At 33.9% G+C, this 19,923-nt stretch overlaps 1 long non-coding RNA gene across 4 annotated transcripts in view; it reads left to right on the plus strand.

Annotated features, from left to right (window-relative positions):
• The window catches only part of LOC132666482 (uncharacterized), a 38,325-nt gene that overhangs the window by 16,112 nt on the left and 2,290 nt on the right, over positions 1 to 19,923 (plus strand). For 3 of the 4 annotated variants that reach the window (XR_009604683.1, XR_009604682.1, XR_009604685.1), the window contains exons 2-3: positions 16,896 to 17,077; positions 18,858 to 19,082. This is a non-coding gene — a long non-coding RNA (uncharacterized LOC132666482). Of the gene's footprint in view, positions 1 to 16,895; positions 17,078 to 18,857; positions 19,083 to 19,923 lie in introns of those variants that run through there. The other variant, XR_009604684.1, reaches the window with a different exon arrangement.

Below are 19,923 nucleotides of genomic sequence, written 5' to 3' on the forward strand. Positions count from 1 at the left end.
ACTGAATGGCTTGAGACCTGCATTTGAGAAATGGTGCTTTAGATACAATTATTTTTCAAACCTGCATCCTTCCTTTTTCTTTCTCCCTCTTTCTCTCTCTCTCTCTCTCACAGTCATACACACACACACACACACACACACACACACACACACACACACACCAGAGTCAACCTTCAGTGGACACTCATGTAAATAAGAGATAAAGTTTTATTTCTAAATAAAATCTTTGGGCTTTTGTGTTATAGGTTTACTAATTTTAGGTTTGTTAATCCTAGATTTGTTAATTCTAACTAATAGGTTTGGTAATTCTAACTAGGAGAATGACACTAACATTCTGAGAATCTAGGTCACCAGAAATTTCAGTAATCATAACCATTAGGTTATCGTTGGGTTTATAGTCAAACAAATAATTATCTGGAAATCTGATGACTTCTTGTTGAGAAATGCTTGTAGAGAAGAATTGCTAGCAATCTTTCTTTTTGTAAAAGAAAGTTCATTAATCAATGTTTAATTTCCATGCATAAATTCCACTAACAACAAGGAAAAGGGCATTTATTAAACTAGGAAATTATTAAGGTTCTATTCATAAAGTATTTCCAAAATGTCACTTAGATAAATACTACACATTATGAATGAAAGAACAAAAATCTCAATCTAAATGTGACTGACCTTTACAGTGGCAACAAAAATCCTGAGACAAGTATCATAAGGATAATTTAAAGAACAACAGGATTATTGTATGAAATGATATTCCTGTGATTCATATATTGGACCTCATTAGTTTTACATTTCAGGTTATTGATGTATTTGTTTGTATATTTTAAAAAATATAGTACTTGTTTAATGAAATGTAAAATGATTAATCTTTGCTAAACTGACACTTAGAAAATAATGAATAAAATTAATTTAATTTTTCTCAGCTATATCATGTGGTTAAAGCCAACCAGTGTGACACAGAAATCTACTGTTAAGCAAGACAAAAACTCAGGAAGTCACTTACTATCAATTAAATATTAAATTTAAAATGTTGATTTCAAAATTAGAATCAGTTAAAATAGACTCTTGTAGTTTCTCAGAAGAATTTTTTTAATCATAAAAGATTTTTAAGACTATAGACTAAAAAACTATACACTATTTTACTTCATATCTCTTTATAATATTGGTCAGAAAAACAGCTCTTCTAGAGGTAACTCTCTACACTAGACTTTCTAACTAAGTTGTTGGGAAATTCAGAGAGCTTCCTATTTAATTTCCAGAGCAAACTTTATGCTATGATTTCTGTATTTAACATGGTTGAGACTTGAAGAAACAGACACAGCTTTTAAGGAAGTGTAACCATGTTTCTTCTGTATGTTTCCAGAAATGAGTATGATGATTTTGAGAGAAGAAACACAATAGAAATTTTTTCCTATTGTCTGGACATTTGTAATTCTGGAGGGTAAACCATTTAAAACTGAAACGCAATGTCCTATGAATAAGAGATACGCAACACATTGTGTATTTACAACTATATTTAACAGAAAGCCTAACATTTAGTGGCTTAGTCTCTTTTTAATCAAAAAGAAACTATTTTAATTATTTTAAAATTTCATTCTGCCAATTTCTTTTTTTTTAATGTTTATTTACCTTTGAGAGAGAGATAGACAAGGGGGGTAGGAATAGAGAGACAGGGAGACAGAATCTCAAGCAGACTCTGTGCTGACAGCACAGAGGCTAACATGGGGCTCAAACCCAAGATTATGACCCGCCAAAATCATGAGTTAGATGCTTAACTGACTGAGCCACCCAGGCACACCTCACTCTGCCAAATTCTAAAATATTTTCAAAAAATAAACATGAAATCATTTCAATGGCCACTGCAGTTTAAATTTCTTTTATTTAAAAAAATATATTTTCTTGTTTAAATTAAATTATTTGAATTTTAATTAACATTAAAAATGTTAATTTTTTAGTGTTTATTTAAATTCTAATCTAGTTAACCTACAGTGTAATTTTAGTTTTAAGTGTACAATATAGTGACTCAATACTTCCCATACAAAGCCTGGTGCTCATCACAATAAGTGTACCTCTTAGTTTTCAGAGTACAGGTCTTTCACTACTTTGGTTATGTTTATTCCTAGATAGCTTGGTTTTGGTGCAATTATAAATGGATTGATATTTTAATTTCTTTTTATTCTGCCTCATTTGTGTTTAAAAATGTGACACGATTTATATGTGTTGATTTATATCCCTTATTTGTATATCAGTTCCAGTATTTTTTTTTTGGTGGAGTCTTTCTGATTTTCTATATTGAGTATCATGTTGTCTGCAAATAGTGAAAGTTTTACTTCTTCCTTGCCAATTTGAATGTATTTTAATTTCTTTTTGTGGTCTGATTGCTGTGGCTAGGACTTCTAGTACTATGTTAAATAACAGTGGTTAAGATTGACATCCCTGTCTTGTTCCTGACCATAAAGGTAAAGCTCTCAGTTTTTCCCCATTGATGATGATATTATCTGTGGGTTTTTCACTGATGGCATTTCTTATGTTGAGGTATGTTTTCACTAAGTCTATTTTGTTGAGGGTTTTTCTCATAAATGATATTGTATTTTGTTCAATGCTTTTTTTTTGCATCTATTGAAATGATCATATGGTTTTTATCTTTTTTTATTAATGTGATGTATCATGTTTATTGATTTGTGAATATTGAACCACCCTTGCAACCCAGAAATAAATCTCACTTAATTGTGGTGGATGATTTCTTGGAAGTTTTCCTTCTTTTCTATTTTTTGGAATACTCTGAGAAGAGAAGAAGCTCACAAATAAATACAATCATAAATGAAAGAGGAGAAATAACAACCAACACCATAGCAATACAAATAAATAATTATGAGAGTATTATGAAAAACCATATGCCAACAAATTGGACAACCTGGAAAAAATGGATAAATTCCTACAAACATATAAACTACTAAAACTGAAACACGAAGAGATAGAAAACTTGAACATACTGATAATCCACTAAGAAATTGAATCAGTAATCAAAATTTCAACAAACAAAAGTCGAGGGCCAGATGGCTTTACAGGTGATTTCTACCAAACATTTAAAAACATTTAATACCTATTATTCTCAAACTATGCCACACAATAGAAAAAGAAGGAAAACTTTGAAATTCCTTTTATAAGGCCTGCATTACCCTGATACCAAAACCAGATAAAGACTCCACTAAAAAAGAGAACTACAGGCCAATATCCCTGAGAACATGGATACAAAAATTCTTAATGAAATACTAGCAAATTGAATCAAAAATTAATTGTATTTAATATAAATAAATAATAAATGAAATATTAATATAGATAGCTTAAAATATAGTTCTCAATTATCTAATCTAACATTTAAAAATCATGAGATCCTTGAAGTGATGTGTCTCTGGACCAAATATTTATAAGGGATAATTCCTTTATGTACTGTCTTTCTAATTAGAGGTCAAATAAAATGGCTTATATTTGTATGTTTTAGTGATCATCATAATATTTAACATAAGCCATATATCTTCTGGACATTCAATAAATATTTAACTGAGCATAATAGCTCTGCCTATTGTTGTTAAAATTACTATTACTGAATGTGGTTGAAAGTTCTACTCCCATGCATTATATCAGAAAGGGTTAGTTTGTTTATAAGCACTTGATCACTGTTCTGTTATTTTCTTAGGATAGGTTTTTAAAAGGAAAACTGAATCAAAATACACAAATAATTTTAATATTCTTGGCATATAGGTTCAAATTTTTTTTCTAGAAACTTGCATTATTTTGTAAATAGCTACTAGGAGGAAACAATTTTCATATATGTCTCTTCGGTGAAAAACATAAACCTACAGATTAAAGAATATAACTGAACCCCAAACAAAATGGAATCAAAGAAATCCATGCCAGACACATCATAATCAAACTGGTGAGAAATTTTCAACATGAAAATTTGAAAACAGCCTGAGAAAAATAGGGGTACTATGATTTGAATGACAGTAGATTTCCTATCAGAAACTGTGGAGGATAGAAAGAAGTGATGGAATAATTTTAGAGTATTTTTAGAAATAAGCTAACAATCTAGAAATAATACGCACACATGTAAGAATCAGAAAGCAAAACAACAACCATGGTGGTTTACTAGAAACTTATTTTGAAAATATTACCATAGATAGCTTAAAAGATACTTCTCAATTGTCTAATCTAAGATTTTCTCTGATGACAAAATTATATATATATTATTAAAAAAAGAACACTAGAGACCAGTCCCTCATAGACACAGATGAAAATACAAAAACAAAGAAAATAAAGATTTAGACCAATTTATCTAGACATGCACATATAAAATATTAATTTATGTTTTAACATTAAAGGTGTAAATAAAAATTCTTATAATTAATATTTAATATTTCAAATGTGCTGTTTGAACCCAAATTTAAAATAATTTGAAAATCTGTTTTCATCTTACTGAGGAAATTATTTTATTATTCTGTTAGTTACTGACCTTTTGGTATTACCATCTCTTATCCAAATGTCCAAAATGATGCAAATTCTGGCCTCTGTGCTACATCTTTCAGCTATTTGCAAAATTGACAGGTGCCAGGGATTTTGAACAGGGAAACAGTTAAAAAGTATATTCTGAGAAAGCTGAAATCATTGTCTTAAGGCACAATGTAGTATGAAGAATAAGGCAGTTTATGTATTTTTGGTGTGAACACTTTTTTCAAAGTATGGTATACTAGTCAAATATTCCATCCTTAGTCATCCTTCCAAGAACAATACTACTCCAAGGTGCTGATATTCTGAAGTTTAGAACTGAGCTCACTAGAATGCACTTATTGATGTGCTTATTGATTTGACTTCCACCAGTTTGGCAGTTAAAGAGAACAAATTGTCTTCAAGATAGACAGACTAAAATACAATAGTGGATCCATCTTATGAAGATGATGAATTCATTTTACAAGTAGAGGAATCTCTAGAATGTCATTTGATTTGGAGCTTAATGTTTTGTGTTTAATATTGTGTTCAATATTTAAAAACAGCATTTTAAAATATATTAGCTTCCCCCCTTTTCTTTTTTAAATTAAGACTTTATGTTTTTAAAGTAGTTTTGTTGTCCACAAATAGAAATAAAAGTCATCCATACTGGTAAAGAAGAAGCAAAACTTTCACTCTTATCAGATGACATGATACTCTGTAGAAAATCTGAAAGACTACACCAAAAATTGCTAGAACCGATACACAAATTTAGTAAAGTTTCAGGAAACAAAATCAATGTACAGAATTCAGTTGCATTACCATACATCAATAATGAAGCAGCAGAAAAAGAAACCAAGGAATTGATCCCACTTAAAATTGTGCCAAAAAACCATAAGATACCTAGGAATAAATCTAACCAAAGGGGTAAAAGGCCTGTATTCTGAAAACTATTGAACTCTTATGAAAGAAATTGAAGATGACACAAAGAAATGGAAAAACATTCATGCTCATAGATTGGAAGAACAAACATTGTTAAAATGTCTATACTACCCAAAGAAATCTACACATTCAGTGCAATCCCTATCAAAATAACACTAGCATTCTTTACAGAGCTATAACAAACAATCCTAAAATGTGTGTGGAACCACAAAAGACCCTGAATAGCCAAAGCAATCTTGAAAAACAAAAGCAGACCTGGAGGCATCACAATTCCGGACTTTAAGTTATATTACAAAGCTGTAGTCATCAAGACAGTATGGTACTGGCACAAACATAGACACATAGATCAATGGAACAGAATGAAAAACCCAGAAATGAACCCACAACTATATGGTCAACTAATCTTTGACAAAACGGGAAAGAATATCCAATGGAAAAAAGACAGTTTTTTCAACAAATCGTGTTGGGAAAGCTAGAAAGCACACGCAGAAGAATGAAACTGGACCAGTCTGTAACACCATACACAAAAATAAATTCAAAATGGATGAATGACCTAAATGTGAGAAAGGAAACTATCAACATCTAGAGAAGAACACAGGCAGTAACCTCTTTGACATTGGCCATAGTAACTTCTCACTAGATAAGTCTCTGGAGGCAAGGGAAACAAAAGCAGAAATAAACTATTGGCAATACATCAAAACTAAAAGCTTCTGCAGAGCAAAAGAAACAATAAACAAAGCCTTTTATCCACCTTCAGAAAAGATATTATTTGAAAATGACATATCTGATAAAGGGTTAGTATCCAAAATCTATAAAGACCTGATCAAACTCAACAGTCAGAAAACAAATAATCCAAGAAATTTCCATCAAGAAATGGATGGAAGATATGAATAGACATTTTTCCAAAAAAGACATACAGATGGTTAACTCACACATGCAAAGATGCTCAATATCACTCATCATCAGGGAAATACAAATCAAAACTACAAGGAGATATCACCTCACACCTGTCAGAATGGCTAAAATTAACACAGGAAGCAACATATGTTGGTAAGAATTCAAAGGAGAACCCTCTTACAATGTTGGTGGGAATCCAGACTGTTGCAGTCACTGTTGAAAACAGTTTGGAGTTTCCTCAAAAAGTTAAAAATAGAACTACTATATGACCCAGCCATAGCACCACTAGGTATTTACCCAAGCAATACCTAAATACTTATTCAGAGGCACATGCACCCTGATGTTTATAGCAGCATTGTCAACAATAACCAAATTATGGAAAGAGCCCAATTTCCATCGACTTATGAATAGATAAAGAAGATGTGTTACACACACACACACACACACACACACACGCACACACACACAATGGAATATTGCCTGGCCATTGAAAAGAATGAAATCTTGCCATTTACAGTGATGTGGATGGAGCTAGAGTGTATTATGCTAAGCTAAAAAAGTCAGAGAAAGACAAATACCATATGATTTTACTCATATGAGGAATTTAAGAAAACAAAACAGATGAACATAAGGGAAGGGGGGGAAAGAGGAGGCAAATCATAAGAGACTTGTAACTATAGAGAACAAACTGAGGGGTACTGAAAGGGAGGTGAGTTGGGGGGTGGGCTAAGTGGGTGATATGTATTAAGGAGGACACTTGTTGTGATGAGCACTGAGTGTTACATGTAAGTGATGAATCACTAAATTCTTCTCCTGAAATCAATTTTACACTGTATGTTAACTAGAATTTAAATAAAAACTTGCAACAAACAAAACAAAACAAAAATTAGTTTTAAGTTTAAAGCAAAACTGAGGGAAGATACAGAGATTTCTCACATACCTCCTGCTCTCCCAAATGCACAGCCTCCCCCATTATTGACATTCCCCCTCCAGAATGATACATTTGTTACAACTGATGAACCTAAATTAACACATCATAATCTCCAAAGTCCATAGGTAACCTAGTTTCACTCTTAGTCTTCTACATTCTATGGATTTGACACAGTGTAGAATGAGATAAATCCACTATCGTAGTATTATACAGAATATTTTTATTGTTCTAAAAGTCATCTGTGATCTACCTGTGCATTCCTGCTCACTCCAATACTTGGCAAACACTGATCCTTTTGCAGAATGTCATATAGTGGGAATCAAGCAATGTATAGGCTTTTTGTATTAGCTTCTTTTACTTAGTAATATGCATTTAAGTCCCCTCCTTGTCTTTTCTTGGCTGAATAGTTCATTTCTTTTTAGTGCTTAATGATATCCCATAGTTGGGATGTACCACAATTTATTTATCTTTTCACCTGCTGAAGGATATCTTGGTTGCTTTCAAGTTTTGGAAATTATGAAAAAAGCTGCTGTAAACATCTCTATGCCTTTTTATGCTTAGATATAAAATTTCAGCTCTTTAGGGCAAATATTAAGGAATGTGACTGATGAATTGTATGACAAGAGTGGGTTTAGATTTTGTTAGAAACCACCAGACAGTTTCCAAAGTGACTGTACCATTGTGCACTCCCACCAGCAATGAATGAGAATTCATGCTGTTCCACATCTTTGTCAGCAGTTGGTATTGTCAATGTTCCAGATTTGGGCCACTTTGTATAGTGGCATCTCATTGTTTTAATTTGCATTTCCCTGATGACATATGATGTGGAGCATCTTTTCTAAGCTTATTTGCCATCTATATATTTCCTATGTTGAGGTGTCTGTTAAGGTCTTTGGCTCACTTTTCAATCAGATTGTTTTCTTATTGTTGAGTTTTCAGTGTTCTTTCTATATTTTGGATAACCATTCTTTTTTTTTTAATTTTTTTATAACGTTTATTTATTTTTGAGACAGAGAGAGACAGAGCATGAACAGGGGAGGGGCAGAGAGAGAGGGAGACACAGAATCTGAAATGGGCACCAGGCTCTAAGCTGTCAGCACAGAGCCCGACGCGGGGCTCGAACTCACAGACCGCGAGATCATGACCTGAGCCGAAGTCAGACGCTTAACCGACTGAGCCACCCAGGCGCCCCTTGGATAACCATTCTTTATCAGATATATCTTTTGAAAATATTTTCCCCCAGTCTTGACATTATCCATTTTTTTCAAGTAGTAAAATTAGAGGAGGTTTCCTTACTTATTGTATTTTTCCATTAATCTATTTTATATCATTGCTAATTATAAAAAAAATTTGTGCTCATTTTTTTCAAGTATGTGAACATTATGCTTGTCATATATACATTTCATTATATACCCTGAATATAGAATTAGTAAACTGGAAAAGAGTAGTAGTTTGGGCTAAGGTTTGTTCATCCTATTTGGAGAGGAAAGCTAGGGGAGGGAATTACCATTTAAGTATGCTAGTTTACTGTGGGCTAGATATTGTCCTTATTCACAAAATACAACACCTCATTTCATCTTCATCCCTCCATGAGAATGTATTATTCCCATTTTTAAAAAATAAGATGTTTTTAGAGTAGCTTTAAGTTTGCAACAACTTAGAGGGAGGTACAGAGATTTCCAGATATGCCCTGCCCCTAGACATGCGTAGCCTCCCTCATTATCTGACATGACTCTCCAGAATGTACATTTTTTCCCTAAGGATGATTCTACATTGACACATCACAATGACCCGATGTCCATAGTTTACCTTAGGATTCACTCTTTATGTTGCATATTCTATGAGTTTGGACAATGTATAATGGTATATATCCTTCATTATAATATAATATAGAATATTTTGCTGTCCTAAAAAGACATTTCTTTTGCAGAGCAGAAGGTTTTAATTTTAATAAAATCCAGCTTATCAATTATTTCTTTCATGGATTGTAACTTTGGTGTTGTATCTAAAAAGTCATCACCATACTCAAGGTCATCTATGTTTTCTTCCTGTTATATTCCAGAAGTTTTATAGTTTTGCATCTTATTTTTAGGTCTTTGACCCATTTTTGAGTATGCATTACCTTTTTCAGGTCCATTTTGGTTCATGAGACTCTTCATTATTTAATTCCTGGCCTCCTTTCTCTACATTCCTCCAATTTTTCCCTATGATTTTCTTGAATTACTCTTGGTGATACTACAATGCACCATTTTCCTTGGGTCATTTAATATGCTGACATATTAGTCAGAAACCTGACAGGAACAGATGAAACTTTCAAAGTAGTATTTGAAGACAGTTTAAACAAATAGAGTTTATAGCAGTGTAAGCAACAAAATCGGAAAGATGGGATCCAGCAACAGTGGGGAATGATCCCCACTCCCAGGCTTGAAAGGTCAAGGGGAGGGACAATCACTGCAACCCAGTGAAAGCTTTGTTCTTGAGAATGAAGCCTAGACAGAAGCTATAGCATGGGGAGAAGAATGCAGCGACAATCAGACTACAGAGTGAACGGTAGAAAGCAGAAGGAATAAATACCGATCCTCTCTATCCTCAAGAGGCTCTTATTAACTGAGTTCAAATGGAAACCCTGGAGGCCAAGCCATCTTGTACACAGTGAAAAGGCAGAGAAGGAATGAGGATAGACGTAGAGGTGCAAATAGAATATGCAATACAGTATACAAAATGTACTCCTTAATATGTGCTCTAGCTTTTTTTTTTTTTTTTTTTTTTTTCGAAAACTGATCCCTCAGTATAGGGAAACACAGGCCTGTGGAGAATAAGCTTAGGAATTCCCTGAGCTTTCACTGATGGGTTAACAAGACATAAAGAATTAGAAAACCACAGGATGAACACACCCAAGATTGGGTAAACAAGATTAGGTAAACAGGGCAAAGGCCCCCAGTATAGGACAAAGATATAGGAATAGAAAAGCCTCATGAAGAAAGCATCAAAAATAAGATAAACAAGTATAGGTATTCAGGGCAGAAATGCCCCCACCCCCCTCTCCCTACTTGTTACAATAGCAGAAATCTGCTTTCACAGGAAGGAAAGACCAAATTAGGTAAACAGGGCTATAGACTACAGCAGGACGAAGTTGCCCAAAGCAGAGCTAATTATCAAGAAAAAGGTGCCTTGTAGACCCTGCGGTAGCATGTTCTTTCTTTCTTGTCCCCTGGGCCAGTTTAGGTAAACAGAGGTGGCGCTTCAAGTCTGCTGTAAACAACCTTCTGCTCAGCACCAGAATTTTATTTTGTATTGATCCAAACCCCTAACACTGCATATCTTCAAAACCCCTTTCCCCCATGCCCATGAGTTAATGTTCACGGTTTCATTGTCTCTTTGTGCACTGCCATCGTGTTTGTCAGCCTTCTGATCCTAATAAAAACGGAGCAAGGACTCTTACTTGGGGGCTCTTGTCTCCTCCCTGACATTAGTCTGCCTCACATTTTAATCCTGCATCCCTTCTCTTGCTGGATAAGAGAGCACTTCAGACCCAGAGTTACAGCAAAGGCCTTAGTAGTCATATCATCATTGTGTTTCCACAGTTTTCCACTGATAGTATTATCAGGCATGAGGAATACTAAGTGGCAATGAAGTCAATATTCTGATTCTAGACATTGTTCCTCCTGGCCCCCAATTTTCTATCATGACTGGTAGTTAGGATCATTCACTAACTTCTCTTTGGTTTAGTGCTATGAAGATCTGAAAAATTGCAAAGTGGCTCTCTCAATTTTTAACTCATTAGAATCAACTCTTTGCTTTGGTAGAAGCATTTATCTCTTAGGCATCCCAGGATTATGAGGAAAAAAACTTTATATTTATTATTATTATTATTATTTATAATTATGAAGAGGGTCACTTTTACTTCTATCTTTTGGTTCCTGGATCTGGGCAATCTGCATATGAGGGAAATGCCATCACATACTGACCAGTGGTTTAAGGCATAAAATGTATCCTATAGCACAGTGCTTCAGCCTTGTAAGATGTTTTTTCCTAGCACATTCTGCAGTTGAGCCTTCACCATTCTGCCTTATCTTTCTGTCAAGCTGCATGCATTTAAGAGCACATGGTAAGATGATTGAATACCTTGAGTATGAGCCTATAGATGTACTTTTTTTCATATAAAATACAATAAAACCTTGGATTGCAAGTAACTTTTCTGCTTGTGCAGATGAGCAAACATTTCTAATAAATGTTAACTTGATGAATGAGAAATGTCTTGCAATCCAAGTAGTGTGTGACTCTGAATGTCACATGATCACAACTGAGCTAATGGTTCCTCTCTGTCTCTCTCTCTGTCTTTCTCACTGCGGGATTGTGGGTGATTGTCTCCAATGCTCGGATGCTCAGTCTCAGGCTGCAGTGTTTGGCAGAAATCAGTGATTTTTCATAATGTTAGAAGGTGCTCACAACTGGCACTAGTGTATTTTTTGTGACTTCAGAGCACCTAAGGCCACTCCTTTGCTTTTCCATACAAGAGTAAGCTTAGGAATGCTTTGCTTCATTCTGGGTTAGGCTGCCTGCAGATATAGACCCTTTCCTCTACTGCCTTATTGCCAGTTACATTAAATACAGTATAGGACAAGAGTTTATTAATACTACACTGTAGTCAACATCCATTAATGATAGTGAAAGTTGTCCTACACATTTACCCTCTACTCTCTTGCCTCCCTCACACCAGCCACGAAGGTTTTCAAAGGTAAATGCCAGGTTAATTTGTTTAGTTTTCTTTGTATCTTGTATTTTCTTTATTATTTTGTATTATATTACAGTATTATAATCGTTTTATATTAATATTTTGGGGTTGTGGAATGAATCATCTGGGTTTCCATTATTTCTTATGGGGATATTCGTTTTGATATACAAGTGCTTGGGATTACAAGCATGCTTCAGGAACGAATTATGCTTGCAAACCAAGGTTTTACTGTATGTACTCTAGTCAGCAGCAATATTGTGTGGTGAAGACTCAGACATTCTGTAGATCCGCAAATGATGATGTCAGCATATGCAGTGAGGCAGGAAAAGCAAATTTATGTCCTGTTTATATGTTACGTTGAGTGTAAACTCTGCCCCTTCCAAGATGGAAACCATTATGTAAAATAAGCCTGACAACATCCTGTCACGAAGGGACATGTTGACCCTCCATCCCCCAGTGAAGAGTGTCATACAGACTCAGTGTTGGTGCCTTATACTTTGTGCCCACTCTGGATGTTCAGCCTCATATCTCTCTCCTAAGATACCTTGTCAGCAATCTTATTTTGTCTTATTTAACATCCTGATATTGTCTCAACTATTTCTCCTACTCAAAAGGCACAACCAGATATATGCACTTAAAGTCACAAGACAAGACAAAGCCCACTCTATTCTTTCTCCGTCTTTTTCCTCCATCCTTATGGCCTATAGATATCTCCTCTCAAGTTTCTAAAGCAACTCAACTTTGTGGAAATGACAAAATATCTCTTTATTACAGCTGAAACTGTTCTGATATGAATACCAAAATTATCTTCTCACTGTTTTACACAGTGAATATATGATTGAATCATTGAAAGAGAATTTTAGTCACATTTTCAGAAGATATTTTATCCAGACTCTGCCTGACATTAACTGCAATGTTTCTTCTTCATGCAGCTATATCTGCTATATTCTGGTTTTTCATAGCAGCGGATGAAGTGTGGCAAAATGTGTATGTTTAGCTGATTAAAATTTGCTATAAAGATTCGGGCAATATGAGCTGTACACATTGATTTATGAATTTATCTGCACATGGAAAATGTGACATTTGCTGTGTAAACCCTAAGGAATGGGAACCAGAATTTCTCTGGGATGAACATTAATGCATAACCACTGCCTGAGGAAAGTTGCTAAGAAAAAAGTTTACCAAATTACACTCACAGTGATGAACAAAGTTCTACTTTCCTTTTCAGCCAATTATCATCTTTCAGTAATGAAATTAGAAAATATTTAAAATGAACTTTACCTGTTACATAAAATAAATCAGTAATACTGGATGAAGATTAGGAATATAATATTAATATTCAGTTCTTTACATTTGCTGATCTTTAAAATACATTTATAAGCTATTTATAAAGTATAGTTTATAACAGTTTATACATTTATAAACTATAAGTTATAAAAATCAAAACTTCCATTAGACATTTGAAATCTGGCATTTAATTTTGTCAGCAGGAAAAGAAGATGTGCTTCCTCCTTTCATCTATAGGTATCGCTGAGCTATCTTGAAATTTAAGCAGCTTGGAATGTGAAATTTGGGCAAGATTTTCTAATTTTTTATGAGACATCACCTCTGGTTAACAGCAGTAAAATGTTAATTTAGTCTTTGCTAGGACATTAGCACTATAAATCAGAACAGTTTGGGTATGCTAATTCTTAAATTAAAATGGCTCTGATTAATGCATGAATCAATATAAAAACTATTAGTTGTCTGCAGTGACAAAGCTGATCAAAGCTGCCAAAGTGGTATGGGAATGTGCTCCCCGTGTTATGGTGCTAAGTGATTCAGGGAACTATTAATGAAACCTCTAATTGATAACATCTGAAAGCATGCACATTACACCATTTTCCATGCTATCACCTGGCTATTACACATTTTTAAACTATGAAAATAAATATTTTGAAATTTATTGTTCTACTCTGCTGACTTTAGTTTGCAAGTGATAAGAAACAAAACCTGATGAAAAACATAAAATGTTTTCTTCAGTGTTTGCTGGTTAAGATCATACAGTTTTTAAATAGATTGTTAATAAGAAAATATGAGGCTAACAATAAAATATTTTCTCCTGCTTCTGGTTAGTCGGTAGCTAAGAGAGACTTATTCAATTGATTTTTTACTGATATCAAATTGTCTCATAAGTGTAGGAAGAATCTAATAGCCATCATGTGTTTTTTCTTCTTTACTTTTTCTTACCTCACTCTTACATTTACTGTACTTTTCCTTATTCAATGTCATACTTTTAGAAATGTGCCATAAGTCATGTTCATGGTTATTTCTTTTTTTTTTTAATGTTTATTTATTTTTGAGAGAGATAGGCAGAACATGAGTGGGGAGGGGCAGCAAGAGAGGCTCCAGGCTCCCAGCTGTCAGCACAGAGCCTGATGAGGGCCTAGAACTCATGAACCACGAGATCATGACCTGAGCCAAAGTCAGACACTCAACCAACTGAGCGCCCAGGTGACCTTGGTTATTTCTTTCTCATTCAGAATATCCCTCAACCCTAGTGTATTTCCTGAAACATTACAATCATTGATGGTTGCTAGCCTTATTTACTTTAAACTCTACTGCTATGTCTTAAGTCTGTATAAAAACTTTTCACTTTGGATACTTTGTATGAGGCAAATGTTTGTATGAAATTTAAAATTTAGTATTTCTAGTAATTCTTTATCACAGCTTTGCATTGGATTTATAGGTTTATGTTAAAGAGTTATTTCCACCTCAGCAGAATCCATTCAATTCTACAATATTATAGTTAATCTTCACAGTACTATTGGTAAGGGTATTCTAGTCACTTCAATCTTAAAAGTCACACAAAATAGTCACGTAATTCAATGTGTTTTTCCCTTGAATTCTCTGTCAGCAACAGTTAGGATCTTATTTCTCCTGTTAATAACATTCTTACTAAGAGGAAATTATCTGAAAACTACATGTGCTCAGATGATCAGGGGGCATGAAAAATGAATGGGCTATCGAAAATGTGAAAGTTAAACAAATTACTGTGTTACAAATGAGACTTAAAGGTCTGTACCTGCAGTCTTCTTTTATGGGGTTGGGGCTTATAATATTAATAAAATGATCCTTTACTTTGGATGTTTTTCTGAATAGCTCAAGAAATTTTAAATTTATACTCAATTATCTGACCTTTTGATTATTTCCACTCTCTCAGAACACAACATAAATTCCACCCTCCTCATAACACCTAATAGAATCACATATTCTATGTACTATTTTTATATCATAAATATATTTATTTTCTATGTGACTTGTTTGATACATGATTATCTGGGTTCAATCTTAAATATCATGGCTGAAGACTAGAAGAGTAAAAGACTATGACCATACATTTTTTCGCATTATTATTTTTAATTTTTCTATGAGTGTTCACCTCTCTGGAAAAGATTATCTTCTTCCCCCTTGCATAAATAGCTGTGATTTCCCAATCCTCCTGAAAATGTTATATCCAAAACATTAATTTTTGTAGCTATACCATAATGTCGCATTTGTCACAGTCTTATCTCTTAGTTTTTATTAAGTAGTAACTGTATGTAGCAACTGGAAGGACAAGTGAATGGGGCATACAGAAGAGCCACAATCTTTGATAGGAAAGCTGAAAGTAAAAAAAGATGGGAGTGTCTCACACAGCAGGCACGTCTGCATCAAAAATGGTCACGACAATTTCTGATATTGCAGAAGATGCACAGAGGAATTCTCTCTGAATACGGACTGCTCTCTAAATTTTGATCAGACTTTTAATTTTATTCAGCCATTAAAAACATCTTCCATATATTGTGGAAACACCCTTGTTAAATTCTTTGATAAATATATCTGGGACAGGTAATACATTGAAAACGAGGTAGTATTTCTCACATCATTGCATAGGTTAATGCTACCCTGGAAATGCCTAACAGATCTTTCTCGCCAATTTAAGATCAGCTAGTTCTCTATATTGGTTGAAGTATACCACATACAGTTGCCTGTGGTCATGGAAAGTTATGTAGCAGCATGGTGGTTAGTCCTGGATGCCAGTCTCATGAGCATATTTAACGTATATAATAATCTTGAGATAAATAGCTGTACATTTATGTATCACTTCATTTGGTTCCATATTGGCAGGAAACACATGTACTGAGAAGCCACCAAGGAGTTGCATCATATTTAGTGTACATACTGTTCAAAACCCTGTATAAAGCAATTTCAAACTAGGTCTCAGTATCATGCCCTTCAAGGATATGAAAATATCAAAGGCCATCTGAATGTATGTGGACATTCTATGATAAGTTATATTCTGATCAGTTTAAAGCTCAAGACTCAAGAATTTGATACACTCTGCATATGTCTATGAAGATTTAAAAACTATAGTGGAATAAGAATTTTAAAATAGACAAAAATTTCAGTTTAAATGACAATCCAGAAATTACAAACTCATTTTCTTGTCTCTCTGAAGTGATATTATTTGTTTTAAGGGAGAAGTGAAAATCACAGAGTCATCTATGATTTCCACTGGTATTCATTTGAAGTTATTATAGTGTGGTAAAATGTATTCTGGATTCTATCTATCTATCTATCTATCTATCATCTATTACTTTAATAATGTATAATTGATATATAAAGAACTTGTACGTATGTAATATATACAATTTGATGAGTTTGAACATATAGAACACCCATGATACCATCACCAAAATCAAGGTAATAGACATACCCAACACCACCTAGTTATATATATGAAATCACATCTTCCTTACTTTCTCATGTGTAGATGACAGTGGGTTGTTTCCATATTTTGCCTATTGTGAAAAATGCTGTAGTGAATATTAGAGTATAGATATCTCTTTGAGATAATGATCTTATTTCTTTTTGATAAACACTTAGAAGTCGGATTGCTGGGTCATATGAAAGCTCTATTTTTAAATTTTCAAAGAATCTTCATGCTGCTTTCTATAACTGCTATGCCACTTTGCATTCCCACCAAGAGTGTATAAGGGACAAGGATTTGAATTTCTTCACGTCTTTGCCAACACTTGTCATTTTTTTGAATAGCCATCCTAACAAATGTGAGTTGATATTTTGTTGAAGTTTTAATTTGCATTTTTCTGATAATTAATGATGTAGGTATCTTTTCATATACTTGTTGCTCATTTGTATGTCGTAAGAAAAATGTCTGTTCAAGTCCTTTGCCCAGTTTCAAGTGGCTTTTTCCCCCCACATTGTTGTATAAGTTTCTTACATATATTGGCTATTAACCTCTTATCAGAGATCTGATTTGCAAATATTTTCTCCCATTCTGTAGTTGCCTTTTCATTCTGTTGACTATTTCCTTTGATGTACAGAAGCTTTTTACTTTGATAATAGTCCTACATCTCTATTTTTGTTTTTGTTGCCCGTACTCTTAGTATCATATCCAAGAAATCATTGGCATGACCAATGTCAAGAAACATTTCACTTAAGCTTTCTTCTAGGATTTTTACAATTTCAGATCTTACGTTTATGTCTTTAATCCATTTTGAGTTGATTTTTGTATATGGTGTAAAGTAGAGGTTAAATTCCTTCCTTCTTTGCTTCCTTCTTTCCTTCTTTCCTTCCTTTCTTCCTTCCTTCCTTTTTTTCTATTTCTTTTTTTTCCTTCCTTCCTCTTTTTCTTTCTTTCTTTCTTTCTTTCTTTCTTTCTTTCTTTCTTCTTTCTTTCTTCTTTCTTCTTTCTTTTTTATTTCTTGACATGTGGATACCTAGTTTTCCCAGCACATTTGTAAAGACTATCTTTTCTCCTTGTGTTCTTGGCACACTTGTCAAGGATCAATTGATCATATGTGCATGGGTGTTCTGGATTTAAATTAGACTATCTGTTGATGTGTGTGGGTAAATTAAAATTCTGCCCTATCTTTTGACACGGTTAATATTTAAGTACCAAAGGAAGCCAGATAAAAGAAGGTGGCTCGGGGACCTAGAAATAGATTCATGACCTAAGGTAGTGAAAGCAGTGAGAAGGTAGACCCAGCCATAGTGTTGGAAGAAAGTCAGGTGCCAACAGAATGCAGTGTCTGAATTTTGTCAGGGTGGAAGTTGGCAGCTGGTGTTGATAAATCTGTCAATAGTTGAGTGTGGCATATTGATAAGTATCAAGCTGACAGATTCCTGAAATGTAAAATCATGGGGGATGAAATACTAGACTATCAAAGCAGACAAACAGGCTTTTTAAAGGTAATCTTAATAGATAGCAAGGTTTTATTCTGGGTTGGAATTCAAGAGGAAATATTTCATATATTTTTGGGAGGCTGGAAAAACAGGCCAGGTTCTAAGAATTTGTGCCTTTTGTCTAAGACAGGCTATAGAGGCAGAACTTCATAAACAGGGAAATACAGCAAAATAGGAATGCAAAGCCATACTTGGATTAATTACCTGACAAAATTACTTTATGCTAATGACAGTGATATGTTTCTTATGTTGATCAGGTCTAATTTCCTCTAGAAACTGAGATAATGTTTTGTGACAAGAAGGTGAAAAAATGGGAAAATTCTATAAAGGCCTCAAAATTTCCTCAGCTGCAAAATATATATGATAATACTTCCCCAAATTACCTTACAGAGTTGTGATAATTTTTAATTTTTAACATGATCCACACATGTGGTTCACACTGGCTTATGATGAAGACTGCTAGATGTTCATTGAAGTCTATTTTCCCCTTCTTTCTGAGATTATAAGCACACTGAGTTTCCCATCCACTCTGCAATTATTTTTATGACAATGGCTCTAGTGGAGAAGTGATATGTGCCATTTGTGGACTACACATTTAATAAACAGGTCTTCTTTCTCCAAAATCTCTTCCCTTTCTATTAGGTGCATGTGGATGTAACCAGACTCCAAAGGATTGTATAACAACATAGCCTACCTCATTGACTCAGTACCTGCAAGGAAGCTACCCACCAACCTTCATATCCACACCATACTGTGAATATGTGAGCAAGAAATAAACATCTCCATTGCTTGATGCAATCCACATTTGGATTTGCTTGTTAAGTGGTTTCAGTGCAGCTACTTAAATTGGGCCCTGGATTTCTCATACTCAACCTTTAATTAAATTTTCTATAATTGCATTCCTATTTTATTTTTCTTAAATATTATACCTTCTATCATCACTAGGCCAGCTTTCTTCTCACTAAATTATAGCCCTTTATTACTCAATTTCACAATAAGCAGCTCAACCATATGCCATTGATCGTTGTCATATTTTATGTGATTTTATTTTATGTTATTTTATTTTTGTTGTCATAATTATGTATATAAATTTAAAAATAAAAATTTTAAATTTCTCAAGTCATATATTCATTGATTATAAATTTTTGATTCATGAGAGATATAGATGAAAAAATATCTATCAGTCCATATAAAAATATCTCAAGGAAGATAGATGTTAACATTAATAAAGGTATTGGTGATGTATTTCCAACTATAACTGTAATTTATTGTGTGTGGCTGGGACTTCCCTCTCCTAATGATAATTTAATATACTTTTACATAGTATGCCTTTCCTCTTACCCTTAAAACAGATACACAAATAAAAATAGGTATTTTTAATCAATTATTATGTGGGATTCTGACTGATAGTATTAATGGCATCTATTCAAAATATTGATTTATTTAGTTGTTTGTAGTGTCATTTAAAATTCCCCTTTGCCAAGTCTCAATTTAAAAAACTCTTGGGGTGCCTCGGTGGCTCAGTCAGTTAAGCTTCCAACTTCAGGTCAGGTCATGATCTCACAGTTCATGTGTTTGAGCCCTGCATCAGGCTCTGTGCTGACAGCTCAGAGCCTGGAGTCTGCTTCAGATTCTATGTCTCCCTCTCTCTCTGCCCTTCCCCCACTCATGCTCTGTCTCTCTTTCAAGAATAAATAAACATTAATAA

Source organism: Panthera onca, chromosome B2 (genome assembly GCF_046562875.1).
Source record: "Panthera onca isolate mPanOnc1 chromosome B2, mPanOnc1 haplotype 2, whole genome shotgun sequence".
NCBI lineage: Eukaryota > Metazoa > Chordata > Mammalia > Carnivora > Felidae > Panthera > Panthera onca.